The 6,287-nt window shown below is 39.9% G+C and overlaps 1 pseudogene; it reads right to left on the reverse strand.

The window, feature by feature from the left end:
* Positions 1-273: 273 nt before the first annotated feature.
* LOC120101343 (small nucleolar RNA SNORA17) lies at positions 274-389 on the reverse strand (annotated as a pseudogene).
* Between the last annotated feature and the right edge of the window lie 5,898 nt (positions 390-6,287).

The raw sequence follows: 6,287 nt of genomic DNA on the forward strand, positions 1-6,287 counted from the left end.
AACAAATAAACAAGCAAACCCTAAAATCCAACTAAACCAACAAAAATTTTAGAATATAATAAAACCCATCTTAATGTTCATTTAGAAATTGAAATAAACGTATGCCTTACTCATGCAGTATGGCACTGGGCAAGGGTTATCTCGGGCATAGTCTTTCACCCCTCCCCCCATGCATGTGTGACCCAGAATGTGTGATAGTTGTCTCAGGCTAGCTTCCTGTCTGGGCCCCCTGGTGCTTAGTGTCAGTCATCTCTGCCTTGCTTTTTTAAAGGGAATGTTAGACTACTAATCATTCAGATGTTCAGGACACTGGCCTAGACATAGCCTCTCTGTCACTCATTGATGAACATGTAACACAGTGGCCATACCTGAAATGCCTTTGGGACAAGACAGTTTTGATTTTTTTCTTTTATAGTTTAATGGTTTGGGTTTATTAAAAAAAACCAAAACAACAACAAAATACAACTCATGCGAGTATATGCTATGCGCTGGGCATGTCACCCCTACCTGTTATCTTCTTTGTTCTTGTCCCTCCCCTTCCTATCAGTCTCCTTTGATCCTGTAGATAATTTCTTTTCTATTTTCATGTCGTATATACATATTTAATTTTATGTTTCTGTATAAAACCTAGGTTCCACAAATGACAGAAAAAATATCAGATATCTGTTTATTCAAAACTGACTTAATTCACTTAATATGATCATCTCCAATTACATGACTGGAAATCTTTCACATGCAAACACACAAAGAATATTCTCTTTGTGCACTTTTTTGGCTGTTATGCTCTTAGGTTGGTTCCCTATATTATCTGTTATGAGTACTGCCACAGTAAACATTCATGTGAAAGTATGTCTATGATATAACAGGGAGTCCCTCAAGTCAATGTCCTAAAAGGAAACAGTTGGATTTACAATAAATTTATGTTCAGTTTTCTCTTCATCCTTCCTTTCTTTTTTAAAAACTCATTTATTTATTCTCTTTACAACCCAACAACAGCCCTTCCTCTCCCCTCAGTAACCCCTCATGCAAGTCCTTCCCCATTCCAGCTTCCCCTTTTTCTTTTGAGAAGAGGAGCCCTCTTTGAGTGTCACCCCCACTACCACCTGCCCCCTGCAGTTTTTTTCTATTGCACAAGATCTAGGACACATTTGATTCCTGCAGTTCTCAGCTCCTCTGTTGCAGTTTGAATCTAGAATATCCCTCACAGATTCAGGTTTTGAATTCATGTTTTGAAGTCTTCAGCTTATCTCACTATTTTAAAAGCTGTGGATCATTTAGGAGGCAGAAACTGCCTGGTAGAAGCAGGTCACAATGGTGGATGTCTGAAGGGTATCCTGCCCATGCTTCTGGTCCTACTGTTTAATGATCTTTCATCATGTGAACAGCATTTAAATCATGCTTCAAGTGCTATAGTCTGAGGCATATTTTGGACTAAGAGTCTCTGAAGCTGTGAGCTGAAATAAAGATTTCCCTGCTTAAATTGTGTCTGTCAGGTATTTTGTTCAGTGTGCCCTCTGTTTTGGATTTCCCAGCTCCAGTATTAACTCTGATACGAACTGTCTATGTGGCCCTTTGGGAGATTGCTGAAGTGGCATAGATCACAGCTTTTTTCTGTACAACATAACAGCATTGATGGTAAGATTACATCACTGAATTATTGGGTGCTAATAGTTAAGTGTTCTATCTCCTTGATGCTGTTAGGCACTCCAGAAGGCACCATCAATTATTATCCTTAAGACAGCATGTGAATTTTAAATACTTAGACCCAAATCATATGGCTTGCAAGTGGTAAAGAGTAAGAGACAAAAAGCAAAAATTGAAGCCATGATTGGAATAGTGTCATATAGCCCACACCAGTGTCTTTACCATTAAACTTTCCCAACACTGCTTGGTCAATGGAAGGTAATCGCAGGACACCTGTGCCCCTACACTGATGACCTCATTTCCATTTTCCTTTAGGCAAATGTTCCTTTCAAACTACTAAATAAGATTCTTTTCTCCTCAATTTCTAGACAAGATTTTTTAATGTATGAGGAAAGATGTTTTATAGTCCCAGCTATGGTAAAAAATATTTCTTCTTGCTTAAGTGTACTCTTAGGATATAATTCTAGCAAGTCTCTTAAGTGTGCCTATTTATAGTTGAGATAATATATCATGAGTGTGAAAAGCTCTCTTACATTCTGCCTTTTCTGAGATAAATTCCCTTCACAATTCCCTTTCCTGGCCTCAGAAATCTGCCTTTCCTCGTAGTTTTATTGCTTTTTCATCCCTCTGTCTGATTTCCACTCATACTCTGAATCTGTCCTAGGATTATCAGCATGAACAATTCCTCCCAAAAATGTATAAGCTAGTAATTGAGGTAGATAAATAATGACTAATGCATGATTTCTGATAGTTTAATAACAATATATATATATATTTGCATTTTTTCCAATATACTTTAATAAGGGTTCAACCTCTTCTCTAGTCCACCATCCACTAGAGGTAGTAGAAAAGAAAAGTTATTAGGACACAGGGGAAATAGACCTATTCAGAAATAGTTCTTTGGGGGCAAGTCCAATCTTCGTTGTCAGGACATCGGCAGTGTAGTAGCAAACAAATCAGCAGCTGCAGGCCAGTCCTCTCAGCAGACATCACACATGCACTAGCAGCTGCAGTTTGGTCCACTTGGCATGGTCCACCACACATGAACCAGCAAGGGCAGTTCAATCCAAAAGAAACCTCAAAGCTTGCCAACTGGCCTGAGGCCATGGAAGAGGCAAGAAGCCACAGGAACCTCACGAGAAGTTCTTTGGCTAGTTTCTTTCCATGGTGGCATTGCTACAAGTGGAGCTCAGCAATGCAATACAAGGCGAGCACATACACACTTGTTATTAGTGAAAACAGCAAAGCAGAGCAAAGCAAACCAAGGCTCAGTCTCCCACTATCTATGATGTCATATTTATATTCTTTCTGAACATCGTGCATCTTTTCATGTGTTTATCATAGCAAAACACACACATGCACGTACACATGCACACACCCATGCATGCACACAGGCACATACACACGTATTTCTCAATTATTAAAGATTGAGAAGGGGATTCCCAATTAGAGGGGTTGTTGGAGCCAATCTTGAAGGACATTTAGGTTTTACATGGAAAAGAGCAGACTGGCAACTCAGAGCAGAAGGGACACCATGCATAAGCCTACAAAGAACATAGTAAGAAGAACCCACGAACACAAAAGAGTTGCATGTTGCATGATGCTTCTTAATGGGAAAAGTTTCTAAGAAATGCATCTTTCTGCGATGTTAGTCCTGTTTTGAACATTACATAGAATGCACTCATATAAACTAAGTTGGCTACAGTGTCAGTGTATATACTTGAGCAATATAATGTGATGGGATCATATGGTACATGGGGTTACTGACTAAAATGTTTGTATGTACTTGTAAATGGCTTCATTGAAAGGCTCACATTAGGAATGACTAAAGAAGCAGGCCTGACTGGTGATTTATCTTCAATGAAGAGGGTTAGGTTTGACTCCCGACATTTTGAAGAATGAGAAAAGGATTTTCAAGAAGACTGGATGAAACATCATTTTATAGTGTTCTTCCTGGGAAAGAAAGTGCCAGAACACATAAAATAATAATGGTTGAAGGTTTTGTTTTTATTTTAACAACTGTATGAAGGCTAGTGTATCAGGAGGGAAAATTGGCTATGATAAACTCTCTGAATAGAAATAATTACACCCCAGGATTGATCATCTCTTTTCAAGTCCAGTAGATGAAGAAGCTGATGGGAACGAGGGAGTCACTGTGGAACTTAGGAGTTTACAACCAATGGACTGTGTCTGCAGATTCACATTTTTCTTAAGACAAACCTAGTTGGATAGACTTAGTTCATGCTCCACGAGACTGACTTGTGCTTCATGAGCTGCATAGGAGTCCTTTATTAGGCTATTCGATAGTTGCACTGGTGGCTATACGACTTTCTGCTTCCAAATGGGAATATGGCACTTTTGTAGAGCACAGGGTAGCCCCGAGGGAGATGCAGACATGCATGTAGTCAGGACCAGGGTATAGGAACTTGGCTTGGGGTTAGATCCAGTAAAATAGTAAAACTAGACAAAAATCAAGATATATCAAACCATATAGACCTGGCCATGAAGACTGGTTTTGAATGGGAAAGTTTCCCCATAAGCTCATGTGTTTGAACACTTGGTTGTCATTTGGTGCTGCTGTTTGGGTAGGTGGATATAGTCTTGTTGGAGAAAGAACATAGTGAGGATGGGGTATGGAAGTTTATAGCCTCACCTCATTTCCCATTGTTTTCTCTCTGCTTCATAATTGCAGTTGAAGATGTGATCACTCAGCTTCTCGCTCTGGTCATTCACTGCCATGCCTCCCCTACCATTCCCCTGAAACCATAATCCTGTATAATTCTTTTGCAGGTTGTGTTGGTCAAAGAGTTTTATCACAGGAACAAAAAATAACTAGCAATAAAACCCAACTACATTTTGGGTTAAGATTGATGGAAGAGACTCTCAGAAACCATTCTTGAACTCAGAATTTCAGATCCTGCCTTAGGTCTGCAGCAGTGGCTTTAGCCCTCACCCAGATGAATTTCTTAGGATGTCATAACTGGTTATTCCTATCTCAGGAACTGAGCTTGTTATAGAGGTCTTCAATACCTGCTTCTGATTAGGCTGGGGAAATTGGGTTTATTAGTAGAACAGTCAGTGTAAGTATCCTTCAGGTCTAGCAGGGTGAATTAATCCCAATTAACCCCAATGCAGAGGTTTTAAAAAGACCATTGAAGGAATGATTACTTCCAGAAGAGTGGGTAAGGTTAAGCACATCTCTCTGGAACACTGAGGCACTTAGGCACTGGCGGAGCAGAAAGCTAATTTTTTTGCTCTTTCTAAGGGCAAAGAGGACTTCTGTCACTGGGCTCTGCTGCAAAGCATGTCTGCAACAAGGTAAGAGCCGTCTGTGCAAGGTTGATCACAGGAAGCATCCAGCCCTGTGCCAGGCCCCAGCCTTCTACCAGAGCCTTCAGATATCAACCCAAAGTGACACCAGTCCCAGTTGTCAGGGCTGCTGAAGTGATTGACAGAAGCCTCCAAAAGGTAAAACAGGGCAGGGAAGGATGGAAAATTAGTTGGTTTGGAGAGGAAACAAAATTATTAGTGTCATTAAAATTCATTAAAATATGTTTTTATCATCTCTTGGAATAAACTACTTGGGTTTTGTGTAAAATTTTATGTTTTATGGACCTCAAAATGTCATCATACCAATATAATAAGGTGAGAGCAGCTTTACAATTGGGGCACCATTTTTACACTTAGAATCTAGTAGAACAATGAAGGTGTCGTGTTCCTAAATACTTCAATGGACTTCAAAGACCCATGCTTTTAAGTGATGTGGTAGCAACACCTTTCCCAATACAAATAAAGGAATTATCCATGCATGGTGTGTATTATGAATATGTACTTAAATGTGCCAACACTGTTTCTAAACCTCCCATAATAATTATTTGTAATGACACACAGTAATTGTACATATTTATGTGGTACAGAGTGGCATTGCAATGCATATATAAGCATATAATGATCCTTCATATGATTAGCACACCCTTCATTCAGGTGTTTAGTATTATTTTTCTGTTGGAAACATTTGAAACCCTTTTTATTAGCTATTCGAAATGTTCAGCTAGTAACTCTTGACAACTGTGATGGTTTGGGTAAGAAATCCCTTCTTTGCCCCAATAATCCTTGGTGTTTGAATTCTTGGTCCCTGGTTGGTGGTGTTGTCTGAGGAAGTTTAGAAGGTGGAACCCTATTGGAGGAAGTATGTCACTGGGGTCAAGATTATTAGTTTGGTTTCTATTGCTGTGATAAAGATCGTGACCAAAAGATAGGAGTGATTTCATCTTATTGCTTGTAGTCCATCCATAAGGAAGCCAAGCCAGGAACTCAAGCAGGGCAGGAGCCTGAAGCAGGAACAGAAACAGAGGTCATGGGGAGAAGATGCTCAGTGGCCTGCTCTCCAGGATTTGTACAGCCTGTTTCATTATACTGCCAGGGCTACCTACCCAGAGAGGGTACCTTCTAAGTGGACTGGGCCCACACCAATGGTCAATCAAGAAAGTGCTCCACAGACTGGGACAATCTAATAGAGGTATTTTCTCAATTGAGGATTCTGCTTAGATGACTCTGGCTTGTGTCAAGTCAACATCAACAATAACAGCAAAAACCAGTCAATGAAGTAGTCTGTGAGATGTAAAAGGCTTTCTGCCACTTTG

Source organism: Rattus norvegicus, chromosome 2, assembly GCF_036323735.1.
Source record: "Rattus norvegicus strain BN/NHsdMcwi chromosome 2, GRCr8, whole genome shotgun sequence".
In the NCBI taxonomy this organism is placed as follows: domain Eukaryota; kingdom Metazoa; phylum Chordata; class Mammalia; order Rodentia; family Muridae; genus Rattus; species Rattus norvegicus.